General features: G+C 28.0%; 1 protein-coding gene and 1 long non-coding RNA gene across 4 annotated transcripts in view; one reads left to right on the forward strand and one right to left on the reverse strand.

The window, feature by feature from the left end:
- Positions 1 to 27,952, reverse strand: part of LOC148235453 (uncharacterized) — a 598,142-nt gene that overhangs the window by 341,796 nt on the left and 228,394 nt on the right. The gene's annotated exons all lie outside the window — the stretch shown is intronic.
- On the forward strand, positions 1,503 to 3,671 carry LOC148235455 (uncharacterized). The gene is made up of 3 exons (XR_015809574.1): positions 1,503 to 2,060; positions 2,129 to 2,172; positions 2,254 to 3,671. It is a non-coding gene; the product is annotated as an uncharacterized LOC148235455 (long non-coding RNA).

Genomic DNA, 27,952 nt, shown 5'->3' on the forward strand with positions numbered 1-27,952 from the left:
ATATTTCCAGAAGAAAACATTTTATATTATTTATTAGATTTACAACGTTAGATTTTATCGTTATATTGAAACTTAGATATTTAATGATAAATCTAAATATTGTATATCATTTATGAATAGGTTTAAAACTTGGCTAGATAATAATAAATTAAAAATTGTACTATGAAATTTCAATACAGCGAAGCTCACGGAACCAATGAATAAATTTTGGTATATTGAAAATTCGTTATATTGAACGTAAGAAGATGATATATTTTATTTTTAATTATCACATTACTACAACATCGAAATAACCTCTTATAAGGTTGACAGATAGTTTTTTGCCCATTTTTAAGGATACTGTATGAAACAATAAAAGTTGTGAAAAAAATGTTTTATAAAAAAAGTTTGAGGGTCAGCGAAACACCTGTAATGTCGCTTTTGAACTCATCTGTCACACACCACGTCAAGAACGAACTGAATTTGGAGAAATATTGTGTAAAGTTGCAACGTCATTCTTAAATTCGGATCAAAATATTTCGTTATACTGAGGTCAGTCTTCGTTATAATGAAAACATTTTGTATGCAAGTTTTTCGGGGACAAATTAAAGATTCGTTATACTGGGAATTTTGTTATTTCGGTATTCGTTACAAAGAGATTTCGTTGTAATATTTTTTAAAATAGGTTTGTAACTTTACTAAATATTATTAAAACAAAAAATATCAAAATGTTTTCAACATAAAAAATAATATTAAAACGTAACATTTTGTATCATTTAAAAGTAGGTTTACAGTTTAATAAATAATAATAATAATAAATAGCATCGGTTACACATCCGCTCAAAAATATTACTGATATGAAAAAATATTTTGTTACACCTTACTAATGCTACAACACAATCGATCATATATAGTTAGTGCAATGTGAGTGATTATAAGTCATTGATTGTGTTTTAGGGTATTTTATGTGTTTGAGTGCCAGTTTTAACGCTGCATAACACAATTATATCATAAATTTAAATTTTCGTAATAAAAAAGTTTTTTGGTGACATCATAAGTTACTTTATAATTTAAAAAAAATATTTCTATGTTTTATGTGTAAATATAAAAGTCAGTTTTTAATTACATTTACTAATGAGAAAGAAACAATAAACTAAAGATATCAAGCACCTAATCTGTTACTTTAGACCAAAAGTGCGTTTTAAAAATATTAATAATTTTGAAACCTTTGTCTTTTTTGATTAAAAAATATTTTGATTTACATATTTTTTAAAGTAAATGTTTTTCTGCGCAGCATTATATATTTTAATAATTAATGAGTGTAAAAAGTTTTCACTATATTTAAAATTAATAATGAACTAATGATATTTAAAATCTATAATAAATGATTAATATTTAAAATCCAAATTAAAATAAAAAATATTTTTAAGGTTGAAAAAAATATTTTGAATAAATCTTGAAATTTTATTCTGAAACTTTTAATTTAAAAAATATTTAAATGAGTGTTATACATTTTTGTGTAGTTTAGTTTCAAAGGCGTCAGTAAGATGGATTTTTGCAATACTGTGCGCTTAGTAGTTGGTTGGTAATGAATAGTACTTATTTTGAAACTTTGCCCCTTTTTGTTTAAAATATTTTTTAAAGCAAAGTTTTAAAAATTCTCTAAAAACTAAAACTTTAAATTGCCAACGTTCGCCAAAATTTAGGTACATATTTTTTCTGTATAGAGAAGTTAATACATATCCACATTATTTATATTATATTTTAAATCTGTAAACTAAAAAAATATTTTAAAAAACATTTTTTTTTGTATTTGATGATTTTTATACATATTTTAATAAATTTTATACAATTTAAATCGTTAAAATAAATTTCGCTCGTTAAAATCAATTTCGCTCGTTAAAATCAATTTAGTTCGTTCTCAAGCGCGGGACTTCCCAAATTTGCTTTGACAGTTCTGTCACATCTGGCAAGAAATATGTTATAATCGTGGCATTTTTGTTACAAAGTGACAATTGAAGATGATTCAAGTGATGCAGCATTTGAAATTATAGACAAAACTATAAATTGCGGGTGTGCCAGTAAGTGTTTAGTTATAAATGAATAATATAACACGGTTATTCTAACAAAATTACTATTGACTTTCCAGGATCTAATATTAAAAGACAAACAGCGGTGATTTGGCAATTAAAGGTATACATACCGAAGTTAATTAAACATATTACAATGCTAGTAATAATCAAAAATATATGACATATTGTGACAATTTTGTAGAAGATGAAAAGATGCCAATCTACGTGTTTAATCCTCTACAGTACATCCATCAATTGTGTTCTTTGGTTGTCGTTTAAATTTAATTTATGGATTATATTAGTAGTAATAATGTGTTCAATGTTTACTCTTGATAGGAGTCTTATTGTTTTTTAATTATTTTTCAGAAGCAATGATGGAACAATTTGATGACCTATATGGCTACAACGTAGAATTGGTATATATAAACAAAGAGTTAATCTTCTCATGTTGAAGTCACTGTCAGCAAGTATTATCTTTTTATAAAGAACATACTACATAAGTTTGATGTAACTGAATATCTTAAATTTGGCTATTCAGAAAGAGGAATGATGGCACAGAACAAAAATTGTACCTATTTTGCCACATCGGAATTAAAAATAACCCACTCTTAGATATTTTGGCTATCGATTATTCCAGGTATGCAATCACATATTTATAATCATTGTAAAATGTCGTTTATTAGATAACATCCAAGAAACTACACATTTATAAGCTGTCCGACAGCGCCGATTTGATCGACATTAACTTTCAATCCTCACATACTAAGGATATATTACACGTTCATGTTTAAAACATAACTGGTTAATTTAAAATTCTTAAAATCTAACGTATATGTGTATTAAATCGGAAAGCAATGATAATGTTTATGTAATATAAAAGTAAAACTCACTTTTCGGCCTCGGAGCCCGGCGACGGGATTTCAAAATTTGAAGATTTCATTACAAAGATTGTTTTATGATTGTTTATCTAATTTAATCAATGTATTCTTCTTATCCTCAACACATTATGTATATATTTCATTTTCATAGTTATAACACACCTAGTTAATTTGCAATCCGATTATTTATAAAAGCAAAAACTCACTTTTAGGCCTCGGAGCCCGTCGCCGGGAATTCAAAATTTGAAAATTTCATTACGAAGATTATTTTATGATTGTTTATCTAGTTTAATCAATGTATTCTTCTAATCCTCAACACATTATGTATATATTTCATTTTTATTCAGTCAAATGAATTAATGAAAATTATTGTCGCGTAACAAAATGTTATTATTAAATAATAATTATTTAATAGTGTTGTCACGGTACTGTCTATTTGAATTTGAATGCTTATTTTTCATTGGTCGACGCTATTTGAATATTTGAATGCTTATTTTTGATTGGTCGAAACAACAGAACGCATTACCGGCGGCTCGAAAATCAATCGGAACAAATTCAATTTTAATTTTTATTATTATTTATTATTATAATTAAATATATTTCCTTTGTTTACGTGTATTGTTACACACCGTTAATACAAAGCGATACGATTTACAGAGTATAGAATTGAACGGAGAATGTTTCATTGAAAGTTATGCGCGTCCGGAAGCGACGACGGCTTAGAACAATTATATATAAGATATAAAATATGAAACACTTTTCTGGTTCGTTCTCGATATTGCAAAGTTTCTTGCATCTCAAAGCCTTATCAAAGCTAAAAGCTCTCCCAGCATATTTTTTGCATCTCTCAATATCGATTGCACTTGTTAAATACGATACGGCCTTTGTCCCATCCGTTGAATACCCTTTGGTTTAATTGACATCCTGGAAGCTTTAAGCATCCTTTCAATTCGATTTGCTCATACTAAAAAACTATATTAAAGAGTAGCGACGGGTCGGTTCTATGGCATAAGAAACGACAACCCTAAACGACCGTCGGGGTCAGTAATTGAAACGTTAACTTCGCATCCTGGCTTCGGTTGGTTTGATTTATTTTATTACCGCGGCCGTGTTAAGTTCGGCCTGTTCGATCGTAAAACTCTCTAGGACGTTACCCTAATCTAGATTTCCTGACTTACATAATTGGACAATCCGTGTGTGTGTATTTAAAAAAATCCTGATACGTGTGCGTGTGTGTTTTATGGCGATTTTATCTCGAAGACGCATCCCCTATTTACATTTTTTTATGGACGATAGTTACAACTTTCGGATTTTTATTGTTTAGAAGGCCTACCGAATGGCCGAAATATTATTTGTTTGCGCGATAATAAAACGTCGTGTTTATTTTCTTTGAATTTGATTGAGTGGCTTTTTTGCTATGTACCAGTGAAACGTGCAGTAAAAAGCTTTATATATTTTTTATAATATAATAATAGAAGGCTCGAGAACATTTTATATATACATATATATATATATTATTCGTGATATATGGGTCAAACGACGTTTTTTTAGCGACCAGTTATTGACCAATTTTGGATCTAGATAAAATCGATTTTTTTAAATACGTGTGTTTCAATAACATCAATAATTTTATGGACATTTTATATGTATATAATATACATGTTTATAGCCATTTTTATGTTACCAATTAGTTATTAGCTACAATGATAAAAAAATAAGAATATAAAACTAAACGTTAGTGGTTATAATTCAAGGGGAAAAATATATAAACCTTTTATATTTTAAGCAAAAATAAAATAAAAATACGGGATAAAAAAACAATAAAAATGTAATAATTTAAGTAAATTACATTGAATAAGTAAATTACTTTATAATAATTATGTGTGGTGCTATCACAAAACTATGTATGTATATATAATACTAAAATGTTTTCTATTAAAAGCATTTTATTTTTATGAATACAATATAAATATATTGTTTATTTAGTTATTATTGTAAATTATTAATAATTTAATAGTTGTGTTGAAATTAGTTAAAATATCTAGCCAAAGGAGTCATAAAACTATTTGATTTGTTTCTTATATATATTTTTCCCAAATAAATATATAAACGTTATTTTTTGAGCTGGCATTATAAGGCATGCATTAAAATTTTCAAAAAATAATACTGGAAGGGTGGTACTGTATATTGAAAACTTTTATGATTTTTACCGTTACGCAGATATAAAGTATAGTTCCAACTTACCTGCATAGGATCAAAAATCAAAGAACAAAGAGAACCTTGGACTTTCCTTTAACTTTTTAGGAAATGAAAGACAGAACACTAATGTACTTAATCATTTCTGTCAGAACTTTTACTAAAACTTTAACACATACGTACCATTTACTGTCCAACTAACTAAACCGAAGTTTTTAAAAAAGTAATGATCGACGCCGAATATCTCCAACAAACTGTCACCAAACACAGCATCTTCGGCTTAGGCAATCAATAAAATGATAACGTTTGCAATGAACCGATTTGACTACTGTCACGTCGTTATATTTTATTTATTTTTATTTTATTTAAGCAAATCTGACCATTATGACTTAATGTGTCATGATGGATATTATACAAAAAAATACATATTAAAAAAGATGGGGTCTTATTCTTAAACTCACGGTAATTTACAATGACGAAAATGATCAGTAATCAACAAGGAAATAAGACAATTGCGTAAAGGATTGGAACCACACAATAGCCCTCGTTACGACCAGAAAAAAATCATAAATAACACATCATCCGATGCATTGAAAAAATATTTCATTGTTGCGAAACGGTCACGGATATAATAAATCACCAGATACATAATATTCCCGTTGCATTACACGACCTTGGACAATGCCCATCGAGCAAATGTCGCTTTCTAAAGACGTATACATATTTCGCAGTTCTAAGAAACGAGTACATTTATTGGCTAGATGATCACTGTATAATTGTGATTGGTCAGCAAGCTTTGCAGCCCTGGATACTTAAGTCTAGACTACAAAAAGAACAAGGCAGTTACAGGCAGGCCGCTCACATTATGAGAGGAACATCTCCGTACGAGCACCACCGTAGCAGAGAGGGATCATCCTCTGCTATACTGTCGCTGCCACACTATCTACAATACATTTGAGGACCTCCAACGGACATCGTCCCTACGCCAGCTTCTCCACCGCCGCTCGGAGTAAGCATCTCGCCATTTATCGTCTGTCGCAATTGTAATATAATCTAATAAAACTCTAACTAGATTCTAACTTGTGTCTCATTGGCTACAAAGTCACACCTCTACTGTTACTATGCATACCAAAAATAGATGAGCACCATCGCAAGTAATATTTTCCAGCTCTTTCATAGCTATCGCCGAAAACATCCTTGTTGAAAAGCTAGATGGCTGGTGCAAGAGGAGCGTTTTCAAGCGCTGACGTCCTGGCCATAACGGGTATAAATATCGCAGCCGTCACTGAGCATTGGCGGATTACCAGCACCACCATTAGAAACTTTAAAATGTGCTTCATTAAATAAACGTTATTCCGAGATTGCAGTAAATTGTTTCTCAACGCTCCTAAAAAAACACACTAGGATACAATTACGGATACGACCCGTAATCATCTTATCATTTTTTGTCTGTAAACAAAAAATAAGTACTTTTTTTACTTGGATTCCAAACAATTGAGCCATATTCGAGAACACGTTGAACTAGCGTTATAGTACAGAACGAAAATCACTGATTAATTATTAAAGTGACACGCGCTCCGCATAATGAAGCAGAGCATCCTCGACGCCTTATTTCAAACTTTTGTGATGTGTATAGAAAATCTTAATCAAGACACTGTCAACTTGTTTTTAAATTGTATATTTGCAATATAAAGAAAAAACAAGTATTTAAAAGCAAAAAACAGCAAGCAACGAATTGAATTTAAAAAATTTTTAATAAAACTTTAAATTAATCAACTTTTATCCAATTCTTTAGAGTCAGATCGATGAGATATGTATATTATATAGTAAAAAAATGATATTATGGATTTACATTATTATTAAAAGGATTGAAAATCAAATGCTTACTTATTGCCATTTAATTATCTGAAAAGTATTTAACGACAGTTATTGTTTTTAGATCATTACTTTTTTATAACGTCTTCAAAATATCTCCCAAAGTTGCAAATAATCTTATTTTATTAATTAATGTTTATTATATAAATGTATATTTTATGGTAAAACGTATTCAAAAGGGGATGTGTAATATCATTAATTTTTGTTTATTAAGCAATTTTTAAAACCATTCACCGATGGAAAATTTTTATCAGTAATTTTTCACGCGACAGAAAAAGTGTCTTTTAAAATATTTTTTTTAAAAAACAGCAATGTTGCGATTTTTTTAAAAAGAATTATAAAATGAAATAGAATTTTAAAATTTGTTGTTACCAAAACAGAACGAAAATAAAAGTACAGTTACTAATATATAATAGAACGAAAAGTTTGAAGTAATTCAAAACTGAAACAATTCGCATTTTAAGAACCCTTGTAAAAAAATAATATAATGATTATAAAACACTTCTGTTTGATTATCGTTAAATTATTCGTGTGTTACAATTTTTAATATTAACTTAATGGAAACTTTACTAGTTGTTTCCCATAACAATTATTCTAAATATTCATCAATCATCGTATAAGGAAAAGGATCTGGTTTAATTCCACGACTATATAAAACAAACTTTTGCGACCGATTTACACCATAATGGTCTGCTGGGAAAGTCTGTTAATGGCCGATCTCCTAAGCCGAATTTACGCTTTCGGACCTTAGGGTTTAAGCCCTCCGCAAAACGGATTATAATTAGGACGATTATGTACCGAAAGCACCCCCTAGGGGTGCGAACGTCGATTACACAATAAAAAAGTCATTTTTCATCGACGACACCATATAATTTACCCAGTAAACCCTTGATCACAAAAAAATTATAATAAAAAAATAACTGAATTAATTATAATATAATAGATTTTCCCATAAAATTGTAAAAATGTAAATTAACTACTTGACAGATAAATTATTAATTATCATTCATCAACACGGTTTATGCATATGTTAAAAACCACCATAAGATACATAAAAATTTTATATTTTGTTTGAGAATCACTCTGATTAAAATATATGGGAAGATTATTCAAAACCCTTTGGGGTCTTTAACTTATGTATATCTAAAAACTAGCTAGAATAAATTGTAAAATCAAAAGTCATCGAATCTGTGTGTGTATCTTTTCGTTCTTTTATTATGCGTCTAGTTTTGTTAGTTAAGATTTATTAGATTGATATCGACGTTATAAAGTGGTTGTAATAAAACATCCCTAGTTTTACAATGAGTGGTAGTTTTTTTTATTCGGACGAATTAATAGAGGTCGAATAAATTATGGGGAGATCCAATTTCGAACCGTAGTGAGATTTTATATTTAAAGCCGTGTTTGCGCGTCTCCTGGAGAAAGAGGAGAAAAATATATTTTCGAGGTACTCTTCAGGGGTAAGTAGAACAAATGAAGGTGGTGTCATGTTACTAATTGGAAATAAAAGTATGTTTTCCACCCGGCGTGCACACGGCAGATGGGCTTGATGAAAATGTAAAGAAGAGACAAAAATAATCGATAAAAAAATTGCTTTAACTTTATAATAATAATAATAATAATAAAGCTTATATATGTATATATATATTATATTATAATAATGTATTTTTTATCATCTAGAGTTTCGGAAGAAAGATAAGATAAAAAACATCTTTATATAAACCACATATGAATTTGAGCCTGTATCTTTATTTTGTACTAACAAAGTTAATGGTTCAGATATTACTAATTTAGTTTCTTCCAATTTAAAAATATCTTTGACAAAATATTAAAAAACATAATTTAAATTTTTTTTTTTATAATTTATTATAAAAAATATGAGTCGTTCATGTTTTATCCATAAATTTTAAAACCAGTACATTTTTAACAATAAAATCAATACAAAAATAATGCTTTTCATATAATTAGTGAATTGCATATTTATTATTACTTATGAAACCATAATTAAACTTCACTTAAAAATAAAATTTTAATTATAATAAGAAGTTTTTTTATTTAGTTCTAAAATGCTATAAAACTGACCATTCTGACTATAACTGTAATTTAATGTACTAAGCTTTATTTAAATATTTTTTTTATTTTGCCAATAAAGTAATACATATATATGATAATATATAAGATTGTGTGAACTGAATATTTAACTTTATCATACATATTAAATATCCTGATTTATATGTAATCTACTCTTTCGGGTTTATGATTTTTAATAAAATTTACCCTCTTTTATTTTATTTAACGAACTAACATTAGACATAAAATTATTAAATATTTGAGCAAATAGTGTAAGAAGCTTTTATCTACTTTTGATGATAAAGTAATAAAATCTATACTACAAAACAGAAAATATATATGTCACAGGAACTCATCCCAAAGTGAACAATAGCAACTTTACATTTGCACGTGTTATTCTAGCTGCCATTTCTAGATAAACTGAATTATCAACTTTTAAGTTGAAAGTTGAGCTGAACAGCGACATGCTGACGACCGATTACGTTCTATTGAAATATTTCATGTTAAGAGACTAAAAAATTGTGTAAATAAAAACAAGATAAATAAAATTGATTATAATAAATAAAAAATGATTTTGAATATATCCTTGACGAAGCTGTATAATAAAGGTAGTAATAGCAAAAAATATTATTTGTATTAATAAGGTATTTATCTAACTAACACGAAAGACCAGTTGTATAGTCAGTGATTAATAATCGAAAAATTTAGGTTTAAATAATATATTCACCTCTGTACATTAAAATGTATTTGGCGTTTTGAAGATCAGAGTTCGTTAAGAGCATAATATTATAATTCTACTCAAATATTACAGATTAGGTTTTCAAATATTTTCTGTACCTCACGAATGAATATGGTTATAACTAAATCAAATAAAACTAGATCGTGAAAATATCACTTATGTATAGAATACAAAAAAGTACATATTAGCATAAGCTAATGACAGAAATGTCTTATAATAGACTCTTAAAAAATATATCAATTTGTACAAAAATGTGTTCCAAATAGATCATTTTGTGCAAAAACAATATCATTTTTTTCTATAATATATAAAAATTCGTAAATTTACTTCAGAGCAGAAAATTTAGCTTTAAATAAATTTAACATGTTTTATATATCATATTATAGTTTCTCATATATTTCATTTAAAAAAAATTCTCGATTATCTAAAGAATTTTTGAATAAAAAAATATTATTAAAATTATAATTAGTTGATAGTGATTAAATAATTAAAAGACCAGAATGGAATGATCTACTTCGATTGTTTATAAAAAGTTGAATTTCAAAGCAATTTCGGACCGTATTTATATGTCGTTATATCATATTTTTTATACTTCGAGACGAGTCGAGAGGTAAATTTTATGAAGGAAATTAGTGGAAAGCCCCCATACATATTTAAAATATGCCAATTCCCAGGCAGAGCGGCTTCTTTTTATTTGATTATTATTGTAGTTTTTAGATTATCTAAGAAAAATTAAGCCGATCATTTTTTTCCATTTAAATACTTTCGACCTCTATCAAAAACTGTCAAAAATCATGAATATTTTAATCATCTGGCACGGAACCGCCCTTTCTTATGCGGCGAAAATTAAATCAGCAGTAATAAAAGACATTTATAAATATTCGTAGAAATGCAATTTTTAAGTGAATTAAAAATGCTCTATGAAAATTTTTGAAAATTGGCTGATTTACTGAAAATTTCTGGAGAAATAAGAATTATCGATTGGCCATTTTTACTAAGAACACTAATTAGAGTCTTAAATATTCAATAATTTAATGTAGCTAAACCTTAATTGAAATAATCAACTTGAGTTAATGTTAAATAAGTAATTACAATTAATTAATTAATTTCTAACAAAAATCTAAAATAATACTATATTAAAGTATAAAATTGAATACAAAATGATAATATTGGGTAAAACTAAATAGCTTTTCTTTCTAGAAAAAATATTATAATATATAAATTTAAATTGAAAGAAAAAAATATTATTAACTACATCTACATTATAATAAAAACATGAGCTTACCAAATAAAAATCAGTTTGTTTTCGAACGGTAGATAATGTTTAAATCAAATTCATACCTGAAAGAAAAAAAACATACATTAATGATCATGTAAATAATCGTTTTAAGGGATAAATGAATAAATGACACAATCCTAAAATTAATTCTCAAAACATTGATTGTCCTGTGTAATTCTCGCAAAAATCGAATAGAAAACCCTACATTGTACTCCATTCCCTAGAAAGTTTACTATGTAACTGTTGAATAGTAATTGACATACTGCTTGAAAAGGTGACTACATTTTAAGAAAAATATATGAGTGCTAGTTTATAGAATTCAATTTAATTAGCCCACAGTATATTTATAAATATATTAAACTTATATATATTTTTATTGCCTTATTTGATAATAATATCAATTCATTGATATGATAATTTATTGTAAATCCCCGTACACGAACAATATAAATTTTATTGTCATTAGGGCTTCTATGTTTAAAATTATCACGTCAATGGCATAACAGAGAGTCTGAAACAATACGAGTTGAGTTTTATTCAAATTTATTCAAACATTCAAAATAACTCTAGAATCGTTTTTGCATTAAAATATTTTTTATCATACTTTTTACTATCATGAATAAGACAAAAGCTTGAATAGTATTAAAATCGTGATAAATAAAATACCTGAAATACGTCAAGTTCACATCTGGCGTTGTTCGGCTTTCAATCGCCCCGGAATTAAATATCCCATTTCGGGCCTGGATCGGAATTAAATTTTAATCGTCCGAACATAAAATGAACTCGCGCAGACATCTCGGACTATCAAAGCGACCCTACGGCATGGTCCATATCTTTCAATTTGCAGCCTCACAAAGCCGCAAATCCCAGATTGCTTTATGGGCCGGCCCTATACATTACATACATACCCATCTGATATTACTCGCCGAAATCAGATATGGTTTATGATAACTTGGCCTACGCAGTAAAACTTGCAGAAAACAAGAACGCCAACATCTGGCCGTCGAGTAAACGAAATCTGATTTACGATTCTAATAAAATTTGGCAATAATCGCGAAAATATTTTAATATGCGCGAAACTTGGCGACGAAAAATGTAAAGCGAGAAATGTTACTCCACCTTGTCCAGATCAAATGAAATTGTTTGACAAGCCATTTCATAAAACTTCCTTCAATATCAGAAAAAAATATACAGTGTTTTCTGACAACTACGCTCCAATGACATAACTTTAGTCCTTAGATTTATTATAATAGAGAAGGAAGATTCAAGTTTTGTAATGTGGATTATATAGTCTCAATTTGTAATATTTGTGATTTTAACCAATAATACATTCATATTTATTTAATTTTAAATTAAATAAACTATTTTTTTATTATACAAAGAAAAGTTATGTAAACTGGTACAGGTTTTTCTGGAAAGTTTTACGTTAAACTTTTAAATATCTTAGCGAAAGTAAATTTCAAAATTAAAAATTAATAAAATTAGTATTAGAACAATTATAAAATTGTTTATTTTCTACAATATAAATTAAAAGCATTAATTTCAATCATAGTAAAGGAAAAGTATGCGGTAATGCTGTATAATATAATATCATACAATTATTTTCATTATTAATGATAGATAATGTCAGTAGTAAAAAACGGGTTTCTTTTGAACAAGTCTTAAATGCAATGGAAATACAATTAAAATGTCTAAGTATATTATTACACAATTGTATAAAATAAAAAATAAGCTTCGAAGTAAATAATTGGCTCACTCGCGCGAGATAACGACCTATATTTTTTCTCACAGACTTTTGAAAATGAATTATTATATAGTACATTAAGGTGACATAATATAAATATATTGAAAAAATAAATTTCTTTGTGCAATTTTGTGTAACAAAGTTATTGAAATTTAGCTTTAAATTATTTCTATTGTAGGCATTAAAATATTATACTTTTGCATTACCTTATAAAATATATTTAAATTGTAGGTAAATGAAAATGAAATTTATTAAAAACATATTTTATTTCAGTCTAAAAATATAAAAACGATGTCAAAAATATCTAAAAAAAATAAGTATGTTATATAATTATATATTATTACTTTGTAAAAGTTTAGTTCGAGTAGTACTAATTTTAAGGTGTACTAGTTTTCTTCAACAATAATTTAAAGTAAATAAATATATGATACAGAAACAAAAAAAACAGCAAACAAAACTTTGGTAAAGTTCTACGATATGATATATTGTGCTCTTTACGTATTGAAAAGGATAGTTCATACATAAGTTTTCAAATGATTAGTTATTTTGATTGAATTTTGCTGTATAATATTATTTTTATAAGCTAAACATAATAAAATATATATCTTAAAAATCTATTACAACTTTAAATTGTGAAACATGTTAAATATTAAAATTCACCTATATTACTAAATTAAAAAGTAAACTTAAGACTTGTACTATAATTATTTAATTAATATTAACAATCGACATCAAAATTATCTTAACCATTGGGATTTTTATAATATATATGGTAGTTGCTGAAATAATTGCTAAACATAAATAATTAATTTTATTAATTACCTTTTTTGTAATAAAAATATGTATTTTGTATTTTATAACATACATTAAAATAAAGTTGTAAAAAGCACCCATAATACAATTACTTACTAATTTTTCATTCAAAATGATAAAAGGCTTTGTTAGATACTGGTAAGATATAAAATATATATATATTTTTCAATATTTATAAAAAATGTAAAATCGTCCACAGAAACATTTTTGTTTTTAAAAAAAAAGGTGCATATTTATATTAAATTAATCATTCATTATAAGTTTATTTTACTCAACTAAACAAAACACTGCTAAAAAGTTTAATATACAAATATAATATCATATATGACTTTTATACAGTAACAGTTCGACATCAAACTACTAATTTAAATTAGCGTTTAAAAACAAGGCACAGCATATTTTCTGTAAAGAATAAAATAATGATCATTACACGGTAAAAATCTTGATCCTAAAACGGGTTTACGCTGCTGTTTACTTTGTTTAATGTGCCTACAAACCATATTTAGCCATAATCAATGTAAAGTTTTAAATATTTTTGCGTTATTAATTAAAAAAATAAGAGGTTACCATAACAAGCACTTGAACAATAAAAAATAAGCCACCTGGACCGCGATCTTTCTTAAGATGTGAATACATTTTGGAGGTGTAATCAAGAAACAATGCAATTACAATCATGCCAGAAGCCACAGCTACTCTGTCAAAAAAATTATAACTCAAAACATGTTGTCATGAAAACATATAAACCAATATTTCAACTGTTGTGACCGATTGCTATTTAATAATTCAAAATATATTTTTTTTCTCTACACTGTAACGTATTTTTTTAACCATGCGAATTTATTACACGGTATTTTTTCCTTTCATTCCAATCTCTGATTGATTGTCCACAGATTAGCGCAACGTAGCGCCGCCTTTCAACGCCGACAGTCACAACACACAACTGTAGAAAACAACGACAATAATAAAAAAAATAGTTGACGTCCCCTGGCACGCTACTGCCAAACGTAGCAATTTAAAATCGGAGCGCGCAATAATAATTTCGTATAATTCGCTCGCACGTAAGAGCATTGCGTGTGAAGCTCGCGGCTATTTGAGATGCTATGTATGCCCTTCTTATTACTTGGGGATGCTCGATAAGTGCCGGGAATTTGGTGTTTTTTTATATTGAGGATGTCATAAACGCACAATTTTCTCACATATGGAAGATGCACGCTTGTTAGTCGAGCGTTAAAACTTTAAAACACTGTCATTTATGACTGCTTATAAAATTGAATATAATAATTATTGTCTTAAAATATCAGACTAAGGGAGGACAATACTTTAAATTTCGTATATAATTATGTTTTTTTAAAGGGTCGCTTAATAAACTTTATCTTAAACAATAATTTATTTTGATTTTCATTTATAATTGAAAAAATCACTTCAGAGCATTAACTAGTAACTAAAAACACAGAGTCGCAATCGCGTCCCTTATTCTTGCTCGTTGGGGCCAGTACGTTAAGCGTTTAAGAACGCTCTTGTTGCACGAGTCAATCAGATTTTCGACTAGCTTGCTAAAACACAAGATTTTTTCGGCAATAAAATAGAAAACCCGTTAAGTCATGATGGTCAGATTAAGGATAAAAAAATACTTACTGTAGATTTAAAAGTGAAAAATAATAAATGAGTGAAACTATTAAATATTATATTAATATTTCTCATCGTCCAACGACGACGATATGCGGGATAAACACTAGCATTTATTAAGAAAATATATATTTGGCAAAATGATGTGTGACAGCAAATTAATTAATTCTTACTATATTATTTTGCAATGACACTGTTAAACCCATATTAGAATTTCATTATTTTTACGGGTTCTGACGCTAAAAGTTACAGTTAAAATTACAAGATGACATTTAATATTAATTTTAACTCGAAGGGTGTTTTCCCCCTCGTTAGCCAGACGCAAAAATGCGTAATGCAGTAACAAATAGATCTATAGCAAACCATGTCATAATCAATTTGTCCTATTTGAAATCTACGCTATTTTTAGAAAATACCAATAAAATTACATTTTAAATAACTGTAGTTAGTAAAAAACCTAATGCCTCTTGCTTCACAGCTGTAGATTTACAACAAATTTAAAAGAATATACTAAAAACCAAAACTAGATAGGGAAGATCCACTTTATGATGAACATAACAATAAAAGTGCGTTACATACAGGAAACGATGAAAAATAAGATGGCATGTAGAAATTTATAATCTACTTCTTAAATCTGACAGCAATTGAATCTTAACACATATTTACATTATTCAAAAACTTATCGAACAACCCTCGCTTCACAACATAATGTGTACCTTTTGGCTTTGTCGTGTCCGAAGAAGGTGTCGATGGCGACTGTCGAAACGCCGACGAGGCCGAAATCACTTTAACAAGCCCATAATCGACGGTTCGATGGGCCAGGGCGCCGGTAATTACGAGCCCTTCGGAGCCCTAGGTTACATCCTACAGACATATATATACTGTAGTATGTAATATTGTAGAAAATGTAGCCTATTTTAAAACTGCACGCGTTCATGTGTAATAACGTGGTAAAAACGAACGTTCCGAATATGCGGTAAACGGTTCATAAAATCAGATCGGTTCTGCGAAATTGGTACGCCATACCTATATATGTATTATATGTAAGTATGTATAATATTAAGTTCATAACCCACGGTCTAACGGATTTGGCGTGAGATTATTAAAGTTTCGTGTGATGAAAATTATGTTGAATTAAAAATTATTTTATTTGTTGTTGGATGCTGAAGCAGAGTCTAAGGTGTCAAAGTTATGACATAAAAGGGTCTGGTACAAGCATATAAAAGCTTATTATTACTATTCAGAATGTAAAAATAAATTTTAATATACATTAAAATTAACTTTGTGTATGCGTATGTGATTAAAATGGCTGTATAAATTCCTAGTCCTGGCAATTGCGAGGTTCATTTAGCGATGTTTAGCTATCAACGAACATGACAAAAAATAAAGCAGGCATAATACTAAAAAAATATATCCTTTATATTTGAATATTCGTAATGATATTGCACATCTATATTCAATTCAACAAGGTTATCGAAAAGTTTATTGACTGAACTAAAGTCCGATTGCAAAGCTTATATTAATCCCTTAATTCTGATTTATCTGAAACCGAGCGAAATCAACTACAAACATACGTATGTATGTGCTTATTTGGTTTAGTGAAAGTTCAGCGGTTTATACATGTTGGTTATTTTATTTAATTAGATTTTGAAACTTCTGGTACAAAGCAATTTTCCATGTATGCACACAATATTCATAATTATTGTGTTTATTTATTTTGTAAATATTTGTGCAGATCAGATTACATTTTAAACAAAAAAATTAAAGTTTATTAATATAAATATATATATATATATATATATATATATATATATATATATATATATATATATATATATATATATATATATATATATATATATATATAAGACTTCTTCAACGAAAGTGGCATATTTTAAAACTGCGAAAATAAATATTATTAAATAAGTTAAATTGAACTATGTCAAATAAAAAATGTTAATAAAGATATATGTTATTACATTGTCAACATGATACCAAGATAAACTTACTTCCTTAAGATATAAGGACACACCATGGTAAAAATAATAATTTTAATAAGTACTTTTGATTCATTATCTAATAAACTAAGTAGGACTATATTGTTACAAAAAGCCAAGGTCCTGCGAAAACAATGATTCCGGACCTCATGACAAAAATGGCACTTAATAAATTTTTTAACTTCGTAATATAATTTTTTGAATGAATAAAAATAGGTACGAATTTACCCTTTCTATGCTATCATACAAACAAATATAAAAAATTGCCACCGTTGTTACATATTTTCTGAAATCATATTTTAAGCGAAATATTATAATTAGACATAAAAATTTATTAAAAATATCTACTCTAAATATTTATTTGGTAATTTTTGCTGCTTAGTGTTGCCATATAGTAAACTTCTAGTCCAAGGCAAAAGCAATAAAATCATGACATCGCAGTGAAAACGCTTGATTATTAAGCGTTTATATTAAGATATTTAAAAACAATAGTACGAGTGAGAATCCCTTCTCAGAAGGCAAAAATCCACGTCAAAAACAATAAAATCGTTCCGTCGCCGTTGCAGTGGGAACGCTCGGAAATTTAGAGTTCATACTACGACTCTTACCATAATATTACAAATTTAATAAGGAACATATAAACCAAATTTTGACCAATAGAAGAGCGCAAAGACAATTATCTCTTCTCAGAAGGCAAAAATCCACGTCAAAAGCAATAACATTTTGTGGATTTTGACGTAAATTTTTGCCTTCTGAGAAGTAATAATTGTTTTTGCGCTCTCCTATTGACCAATATTTGGTTTGAATATATTTTGATCAGCCCTCTTGTATTAGTTTATAGTAATATCGGTAAGGCTTTCATATTTTTAAAACATAATATAATATCGAAATGCAGACAAACTATAAGGCAATATGTGGGATGCAATCTCTGTCTGTATTTATTCTTTCGTTTTTACCCTCTGAGAGATGAGTTGGTTTAGTTTGTATTTTAAACTCTAAAACTATAATTAGTTTTAGAACTTTCATTAGGTTAGATTTGGGTTTGAACAGCAAATGGACGTTTCGCAACTGTCAAATTGAGTTTCGTAGATATTAGCGCATATCAGTTAAATAATATATTTTTACCAGTAGAAATATATAACTACTGGTGAAAATGTATTTGGACTTACCTAGTGAAAATATAACTATACTAAAAAATACACATTCACTGTAATATCGGATGTATATATATGAATAATGATAAGTTGGTAAATATATATATTACTACAAATAAAAAAGTTGAATCATATAATTTTACTAGCATCTGCCAGATAATTTATATTTTCATTGGTAAAAATATATATCTACTGGTGAAAATGTATTCCGATATGATTTTACTGAAAGATTGTTTTTTTTTATTTTCTATTAGGAATAACAACATGAAACTGAATGTATTATTTATTTATTTTTTGTGCATTAAATCCAGTTATCAAATTACCGATAATACAACTTTATAAAAACATTAAATTTATATAATTCAGCTGGTTCTGTTGTATATTTCTCGTTATTTCTTTGCTTCTTACTTTGGTATTCGATCTGAAAATTCAGATCGAATACCTAAATTTACTGATACTAATTTACGTTCGTTGAATATTTCGTTGAATATTTTTAAGCATTCAAAAATCAATAAAAACACAATAATTTTGAAAACAATATTAACACAAATGGAACCGCGTCAAAAAACTGCAATCTGTCCCTTTGAATAATAAATTTTATTGCGAAAGTACTATCTAAAAAGTGGGTTATTTTGAAGGCAATGTTCCACTTCTTATATTTTTTGTATAATATGTTTAAAAATAAATATATTAATACATACTTCTCAAATAACTATAGTTTAGTTCAGATTCATTATTTGAAGTCGATTTTTACTTTTTTTATAAATACATTCTAGCTATGTTTTTTTTTAGTCGAGCCTTTCAAACAGGGACTTTTCCCCTGTTTAAAAAATATTACCATGTTATTAGTTAAAATTAAAATTAAATGCCTAAATTATTCCTAAAATTTTAAAATCTTGTCTTGTTATAAATTTTACAACTTAACATTCATTCATACTATCTTTACAACATATTTAATTCATCTTATTATTTGTTTAAGTGAAAGTTCAAGTTAAGATCCGCTATAATAATAAACAGTAGAGAAGGTTAAATATTGCTAGTTATATTGACAATTTGTTAACGATTCTCAAAATAATTACGAGAAAATCATATCAAAGTGAAAGTTTAAAAGATAATACTAATAAGGCTTTTGTTATTAATTTATAAACGGAAGCATTTTCTATAATTTTGTCACACGTTTAGTTTATGTCAAAAAATTAGTGACAATATAACTAATTACAGTGGTTCAAAATTGATTTATGTAGAATTAGTATTAATAATTTAGCTATATGCCTGTGGTTATTTATATTAATTGATTTTCAATATGATTTGATAAAAAAAAAAATTAATTAAAAAATTGAACCCTATGATTTTATTATTTTTAATATACTAATTCTATATTTCATACTAGAGTTTCAATTGAAGTATAAACTATTTTGCTCTAATACACCATAAAAGTTTCATATACTTTACCATTAAACTATATCCACGAAAGAGCTATCAACCCACACAGGTTTATGAAAACTGTCTAGTAGTTTATTACCGGTATTCTCACTTTGTCCACTAAATTAAAAACTATGTACATATGTCGCATATGTTCCAAATTTATAGACGCAAATGTACAAAATTTTCAAGCTGCAGCATGCATACATCATCTTTATATATCTAGCGTCGTGTACGAAACAGAAACTCTAATAAAAGTTGCATTGGAAAGCACACACATACATCTGGAAGCTTCACGGAGACCAGAGAGGCAAGGTAAACTTTTCTCTTTATACTTAATTTTCCACGGGACAGTATCGTTTCCGAGAGCGACGCTTCACGGAGCTTAGTCCTTGGCGCTAAAGAACGACACACATAGATACATAGTACTGCAATGCAGCTTTAGATTTTATTTATAACTATCGGCTTATGTAACGCTTACACGCGGAGTCGCTTATTACTTTGTAAGGAGGTAGATAAGAAAAATATGAAGCGTCGCTAGTTCATGAAGTAAAAAATAATTATGCGGAACGAAGCTGTGAATTTTCAACTTAATAACAGTACCACGGTGTGTAGATCGTGTCGTGGACAAAATTACTGTTTTGATAGAAGATAATTTGATTTTATTATTACGTTCGTGGTTTGGTAACGAGATTTTTTTTAAATGAAACGGAATGTCAAAATATAACGTTTTTGTGGTAAATTAATGACTAGATTGTTTCTACAAATTGTGTATAAAATATTATGTTCTATTTTTATATACAAAATAAAAGCTCACAAAAAGATAGATTTATTAAATATAGTTATATTCAATGTTTTATTAGATTGTTTCATATCAAGTGTCAAAAATGGACCGTGATTGAAACTAAACCTTTATAGTAAATAACTTTTTTATTTTTTTCACGAAGGGTGTTTTTTTATTATTTTTTATCTTATTCGCAAAATCAAAGTTGTTTTTTGCGATCATGGTGTCAACAAAAAATTTATGTAACCTTTTTTTGTACATATTGAAACTATCAAATATCAATTTTAGATTTTGCAAAGGTACTGTTAGCCAGAAAACAGCGATGGGTTGAGTTGAGAAAATTATACAAGCAATAATAATCTTAATAAAAGATAGAGAAATATAATATTGTTAAATTTAATTCATATACAACTGTTCATACACAATCAGTATATTTAGAAGTGTTTTCTGCAACTGCTAGACATCTGGATGCTGTAGGAAAGGTTAAAAAATAATTGAAAAATTGGTTCTGCGCAAACTCACTGAAAGACAATAAACAATGATTCGAAATCGATATAAACCTTTCAAATAAGCCAAATGAAAGAAATTTATATATTATTGATAAGGAAGTATTTAGAAATATTGTTGAAACTAATCCACAAACAAATGTTTGTATACTCACAAAAGATGACATAGAAAAGGAGTAAAAAAATGGATAAATAGCTACCGCATAAACTGACCAAAAGGCAAAACTGTTTTATATTATTTTTCAGATATAAAAGAAAACTATTATTAAAGAAAACCATAACTGTGATATGACATGGATTCTATACACTACATATTAAGGTATGAGGATAGTTGGATATTAATAAAAGTTAATCGAATGTTTCTTGTTAATTAAAACCATGTTAGAAAATTAACCATAAATCATCTAATCATAGTAAAAAGGCTTAAAGCGATATTGCTCCATAATAATGCAAAACTTTTTACTGAACTGTTAAACTAAAAATAATAGGGATTAAAAATTTTGCCTCATTCCTCAAATTGCTCTAACCTTTCTCCTACAGATTATCACATTTTAGAATATTTAAACTATTTTTTCATGTTATACAAAGATAAATAATTATAGTGATAATATAAAAGCCTTTACCGACTTTAAAAGTTAACTTGAATCGTTGGAAAAACACAAAAAAACAATGCTATAGGTTCAATAGTATTGTTTCTATGCAAGTCTCAAAAATAATAAATGTTAGGATTTTATGCTGCGATAAAAAATATATGGTGGCTATTGTGCAATTTTGGGTGTTTGGCTGATTTTTAAAGTTCATTGTTAAAAGCTAAATCATTGTCGTTCGAATAATTTTTAAATATCATTCTTTGCCCCCTTACAAAATATAACAGCATATACATATTATATAGATTAATTGAGAAGTATATTATTTATATAAAAAACATCTATGTATATGTTAGTTTTTACTATGTTTTAATTAGGTAATTTAAAAAAAAACAAACTTGATATTTTTATATAATATATTTGCATTAAATTTACATGTATTTAAGTAAGGTGATCAGATTTTAAAAATTACTAAAAATAAAAAGGCAATCTCGGAAATTTTTGTTCAAGAGGACAAAGAAGAACAAATTGTTATGGAAAATATCATCATGGAAATTTTTGTTAAATGGCAAATTGCTACAAGAGCTAAATAAAAAAGGTTATTCAAGATTTTTTGTTAAAACAGAACAAAGAAGGAGAAATACGGATAAAGCAGATAAAAAATTGAGGAGTACGTCTGGTCAACTTTATTTAAGAGAAGCAATACTAATATTTTCATTATCATAACTGTCAGTTAAACAAATATATTTAAATCGCTTTACTTATCTGCTTAATAAATTGCGTAAAAATATCGTATTTTATTTAAAAAATCTGTGTATTATATGCAAAGAGTAGAATAAATTTTACACATTGACGCTGAGTTCATCCCCAGCCCGAACAAAAGCTCGCAGACACGCATTAATACATTTTTTAACAGCGGATAACTTTTATTATACACACTTTAAGCACCATTTTTATTATATTTTCCATTAGACCCAACAACAAGCTGTGATTTATGCGTTCTAGGAAAACTTGCTAAATTTTCCTTTTCTTCGCACACGGAAATTATTTCATTGCCACCGTGCATTAATCCTCCATTAAACAAGATTTAATTTAAGTGCGAGATAATTTCTTCCGTCGTTATTATTTTCCGAGGATGATTTATTCGCATTATTAAAATTTCGCTAATAAGCCGCGTCAGGGTGTGGGAGAGTTAAACGCTTTTAAAAATCGATTCCAGTCCAATTTGAGACCAAAAACTTTCGCAGGTCCACCCCCATTCGATGGGTTTTGAAAGCGTTAAGTTTTTTAATTAAAAAGCTCGCAAATCTTTTCAAACGTGCTAAATTATTGGACACCATCGTTAAATTGACCTGATATTGAGAAATTAAGACCCTGCTCCATCTGTTCCGGGTTAATTTTACATAACTTTCATAGACGTTTAATAGGATTATCGGATTTTTTGCCTTCACTGGTTAATTATAGATTTAAATACGTAGCTTACAACTTTTATCTGGTTATCGTTATACAAAAAATATACATATTATAAGTATATGTGTAAGGCATACAATTAAACTTAACTTGAGTATATGTTGTTGCGACTATGCGTAACAAATATTAACAACATAAAAATAAAAAAAAATTGTGCGAAAGCGACTAAAGAAAAGACACATGCATTGGAAAGATCACTCAAAAAATATTTTAAAATGTATATTCCAAAAATTACGCGGGTCACGCAAAGAGAGTTATAAATATCCGTTTTCATGACTACAGCTACAGTCGGTTGGCGTACAGAATAATTTACCGTCAGCCGTACGAACAATTAATATTATTTTCCTAACAGTGGCAAATTATATTATATATATATATTCAGCAGTAACTTGAGTGTCACTATTAGACTTAATGTTAATAAAGTAGCAATATGATAATTAAATATAAACAAAAGCTGCAAAAAAGTAGCTAAAATTAAAAATGCAGTGTTTTTACCGATTATCTTTTTAATATGGTGTATTATTAAAACTGCTTTCTTAAGGGACGAAATTTAATCTGGTGGCAAAGGGTCGATATTCAGAGACAAGATTTGAAAGGGCACCAAACACAAAACGCATAAAATTAAAGCACCCGCGCTGCAGATAAGAAAAGCTCACGCAGAATAGAAAGCCGGTGCGGATAAAGGCGAGAGCTTTTTTCGTTCGGCGAGTGAAAAAGCTCGCGGGAAATTCGCCAATTAATTTCGTTTGCGAAAAGTATCCGGGGGTGGCGGCAAAGAAAACACTCCCCTTTGTTCGGACCTCCGACGAGCTTACGATAACGGAAAAAAGAGACATAACAGCAGGGGTGGTTGGTTGGTTAAAAAACGGGGTAATAAATGTAATGAGGATAGGGGATGTTTGCGCGAGGGCGGCGCGGTTAATTTTATGTATATTTTCTGATTTGATTATTCATTCATTACGGACCCCCGTGGGACGAAAATGTCGCAAAATAAAAATATATGCATGTATATAAAAAAATGAAAGGGTTCGCTTTTATGCTTTTACAACACAATGTATAATATTTCATTTAAATTTTATGCTAAATTGTCGAAAACACAGAGCGTTAAACTTTAAAGCGGCTTCCGCGAAGGGCGATACTTGGAAAAATTCTAAAAATAAAACAAACCTACGAAGACATTAATGTTTTGTACAAATAAAATTTTGACAAAATAAAATTAATTCGGAATAAAACAATTATATAAAATGTTTAATTAATTTCATAAAAAATGTGCTCTAAAAATATTACTTCTAAAGGCAAACATTATTTAGTACGACGGATTTTTTTAATAATTCAAGTAAAACGATCTGTAGTTATTCTGTATTTTTCTTAATTAAATGATCAATTAAACAATCGAAAGATGATTAGTACGTTGTACTGGATCATAATTATTTAGCGCAATCGCTGACACAAAAATGTAGCACATCTAAAACAACACATAATATACTATATCAGATTTTAATCAAAATCTCGTCTCAGATTGTTATTTTTCGAGCGAACAAGCAAATTTTTGTTGCAGTAATATATTAAATTTAAAACTACGCCATGTTCATAAATTTAACCACGCAATAAAGTTAAATTAAACAGTATTAAAAAGTCATAAAGTTCTTAACAAAATTTATAAGTAAAATATTCATAAGCTCTAGAGAAAAATTAGTTTTGTCCCACACAAATAGAGGAGCGGCTTAGTTAAAAAGAGACACCACCGCGAGAAAACTTTTCGCAAATTAGGTCAAAGTATTTGACATGAATCAGAAAAAATAAAAATATCTGTCGCAAATGCTTTGAGGTATGATAGCACGAATATTCTGGATTACCAACCAAATACGGCGATTCGTTATCTGTTAAAGTAGTCAACGGCAATCTATTTTAAGAAAAGTAACCAACATACACTTCTTTTAAATATGAAAAATCGAACAACCAATAATCACTCAGACTATCTTCAAAATCCACTTTAGAATTTCAAGAGCTTTCTAACTTGGAATGCAACCAAAAGAAGTAAAACCACCTGCCCATTAGCTGTGCGCCACATCCGTCCTTGACCTAAGTTGTCATGATCGATGATTCAGTATCATTATTTATATTGGAGACGGAATATGGACTATGATGGGTAATAGGAAGTAAACTGGATGCGTTATGCTCCGCTTATTCGAGATTTAATGCACGGTTTTCACCTAAAAAGGTAAATACATACATTAAGAGCAACCAAGAAAAGACTGACACAACTTCAAACTATCAAACATTGCAGATGCCGCCGCTTCTCTCTTCAGCACGACGACCGGAATCCAGAACTAAATCCGCTTCAAAGAGGCTTGGGGATCTACAGACGCACTTACCGAAAACTTCACGTATAACTAATATATATTAACTGTACGTGACATTACAACAACACGAAAATTTGTCGTAAAATAAAAATAAACATCTCTTACATAAAGGTCAGAGCAATAAATTATATTTTTTCTCTACATACATACATAAATACAGAGTAACGTGAAGAAACCTTTCACTTCTCAAAATAATAAATAATTTGGGATATATAGGTCAAGTTTATAATGTATTAATAATAAAGTATTTATATAGCCATTGTCTTTTACGTTTCGTCGTAAAATATTAATGAAAATTATAATAGTAAATCGTCTTTAATTTATATTTAAGTAAAAAATCGATATTATTGTGTTATCAACAAGAAAAAAATTACAGTGTATCGATTATGACTAATCATAGGTTAAAATTATTTAAAAAAACTGTCGAAATAGGTTCAAAAAATCGGGTAAAAAATAGAAATAACTACCCATTTATGTATCTGCGAAACGTTTGATAATGAGGTAAGTATGGGCCACACTTAGATGTGACTTATGTACTGTAGTTTTAGATTAAGGAATAGTAACGCTTCCTGAATATGTACGTCATCAAGATTACAAAATATACAAAAAAAATGTTTTCAGTCAACTAAACAAAATCCATAGAGCCTAATGATTTGGAGGCGCTACTAATATTTCGTAATGAAAGGTATCTAGTTAATCGATGAAACACTGATGTCGGTGGATTATAATACTGTCCTGGAATTTATTTTAATACCTTCGATGGAAAAGCACGTGGCTCAAATTTAGACTGTAATCTAATGGACGATCGTTATTTTAAAAGTAACATAGGTAAGGCATTTTTTGGAATATTATGATCGCAGTAGAGATGAGTTTAAAAATTGACCAAAATGCATACTTAATTATAAGGAAACATGATAAAAATATATATATATATATCTATTATCCATATTTAGGAATAAATCGATTGCATAACTCAATGAGCAAACAAAAAATTATAGAAGTGAACGAAGATATTTGTCACAATGAATTAGACCACGAATTGAATTGTTTATAAATTCTATGCTTCTCAATATTTAAACAGTATTAAAGGATATAGAAAAAATAATAATTTAATTTAAGAAAAATCATCACATGATGTTTTTTGATTAATTATTAAATTATATTTGAGTTAATTATGGAGTAAAATTGACTGTTTACTTATGTAATACTTTTACAAATTTAATAAAAATATAACATAACTTAAGTTATTTACGAAATATTATAGAAGGTTTTTTTTGCATGATACTGTATATAAAAATTAATTTTTATATACAGTATCATTCTCCACGGTTTTTTAATAGTATTACTATGATTTATCTTTCTATTTTTTTATAAACTAAATAATATTAGAAACCAGCAACTTGTACCTAATTTTATTGTATGTATTTCAATTTATTTTTAATTTTGTAATAAAGGTTTATAAAAAAAAAATATATTTATATACGCTACTTACTTCTTAAGTGTACACATGCAAAATAATTACTAATGAAAAATTAATTTATTCTAAAAAAAATATATCTTTGATTTTAATTTATTGAGTCTAAGAAATCTATTTTTAAAATGATCAGAAAATTTTAATTCGTGGGCTTCATGTAATTACATCAGACTCATTTGAATGACGCGTCAGGAAATGGATAAACTTTTTTACTCATCCTAATGACTAAAGTAAATTCGATTCCCAACTTATAAGAATTTATTAAAAGCAATTTATATAATTTAAAATAACGCCTCACGTTTATCTCATATAATAACCGTCACGAAAAATAATCACGCATCGAAATAATTGGACACGTTCGACACCTTATTAAAGTGTTATAATAATAAACAGAAAAATTCGATGACTTCATTGGAAGAGCGTAATTTCGGTTATTACATACGATTAAATCGCTTATCGAACACCCTGTGGAGTGGTTGTTAAGTCAAATATTTACATACACCCTGTTAACTCCAATTTGTCGGCTCGATTGTGTTTTTGATATTTTTTAAGCTTTTACACTTTTACACTACGCTGACCATTATTGAACCGCGTTTTACAAATAAAATATATTAATAAACTTCATATTGAAAAAGTTGACACAAATTAATATTGACATTTAAATTTTAAAATAAATTGATCAAAAAAAAATGTCTGACTTTAATTTGGTTTAACAACCATAAAATGTAATGTGTCGGACACGTCATATTTTTTAACTTATCACACGATTGAGGTAAAATATATATTTTTGGTCTAATATAAAAAATACGTTTGTGATATGTGTCACGGTTAATTCTGGTCACGCTTGCGAATAAAGCAACCTTTATTCGCAAGCGTGACCAGAATTAACCCTTTTATTATGTATATATCACACTGATAATAATA

Source organism: Plectrocnemia conspersa, unplaced genomic scaffold (genome assembly GCF_051122295.1).
Source record: "Plectrocnemia conspersa isolate PC_06_02 unplaced genomic scaffold, ASM5112229v1 ptg000005l, whole genome shotgun sequence".
Taxonomy (NCBI): Eukaryota; Metazoa; Arthropoda; class Insecta; order Trichoptera; family Polycentropodidae; genus Plectrocnemia; species Plectrocnemia conspersa.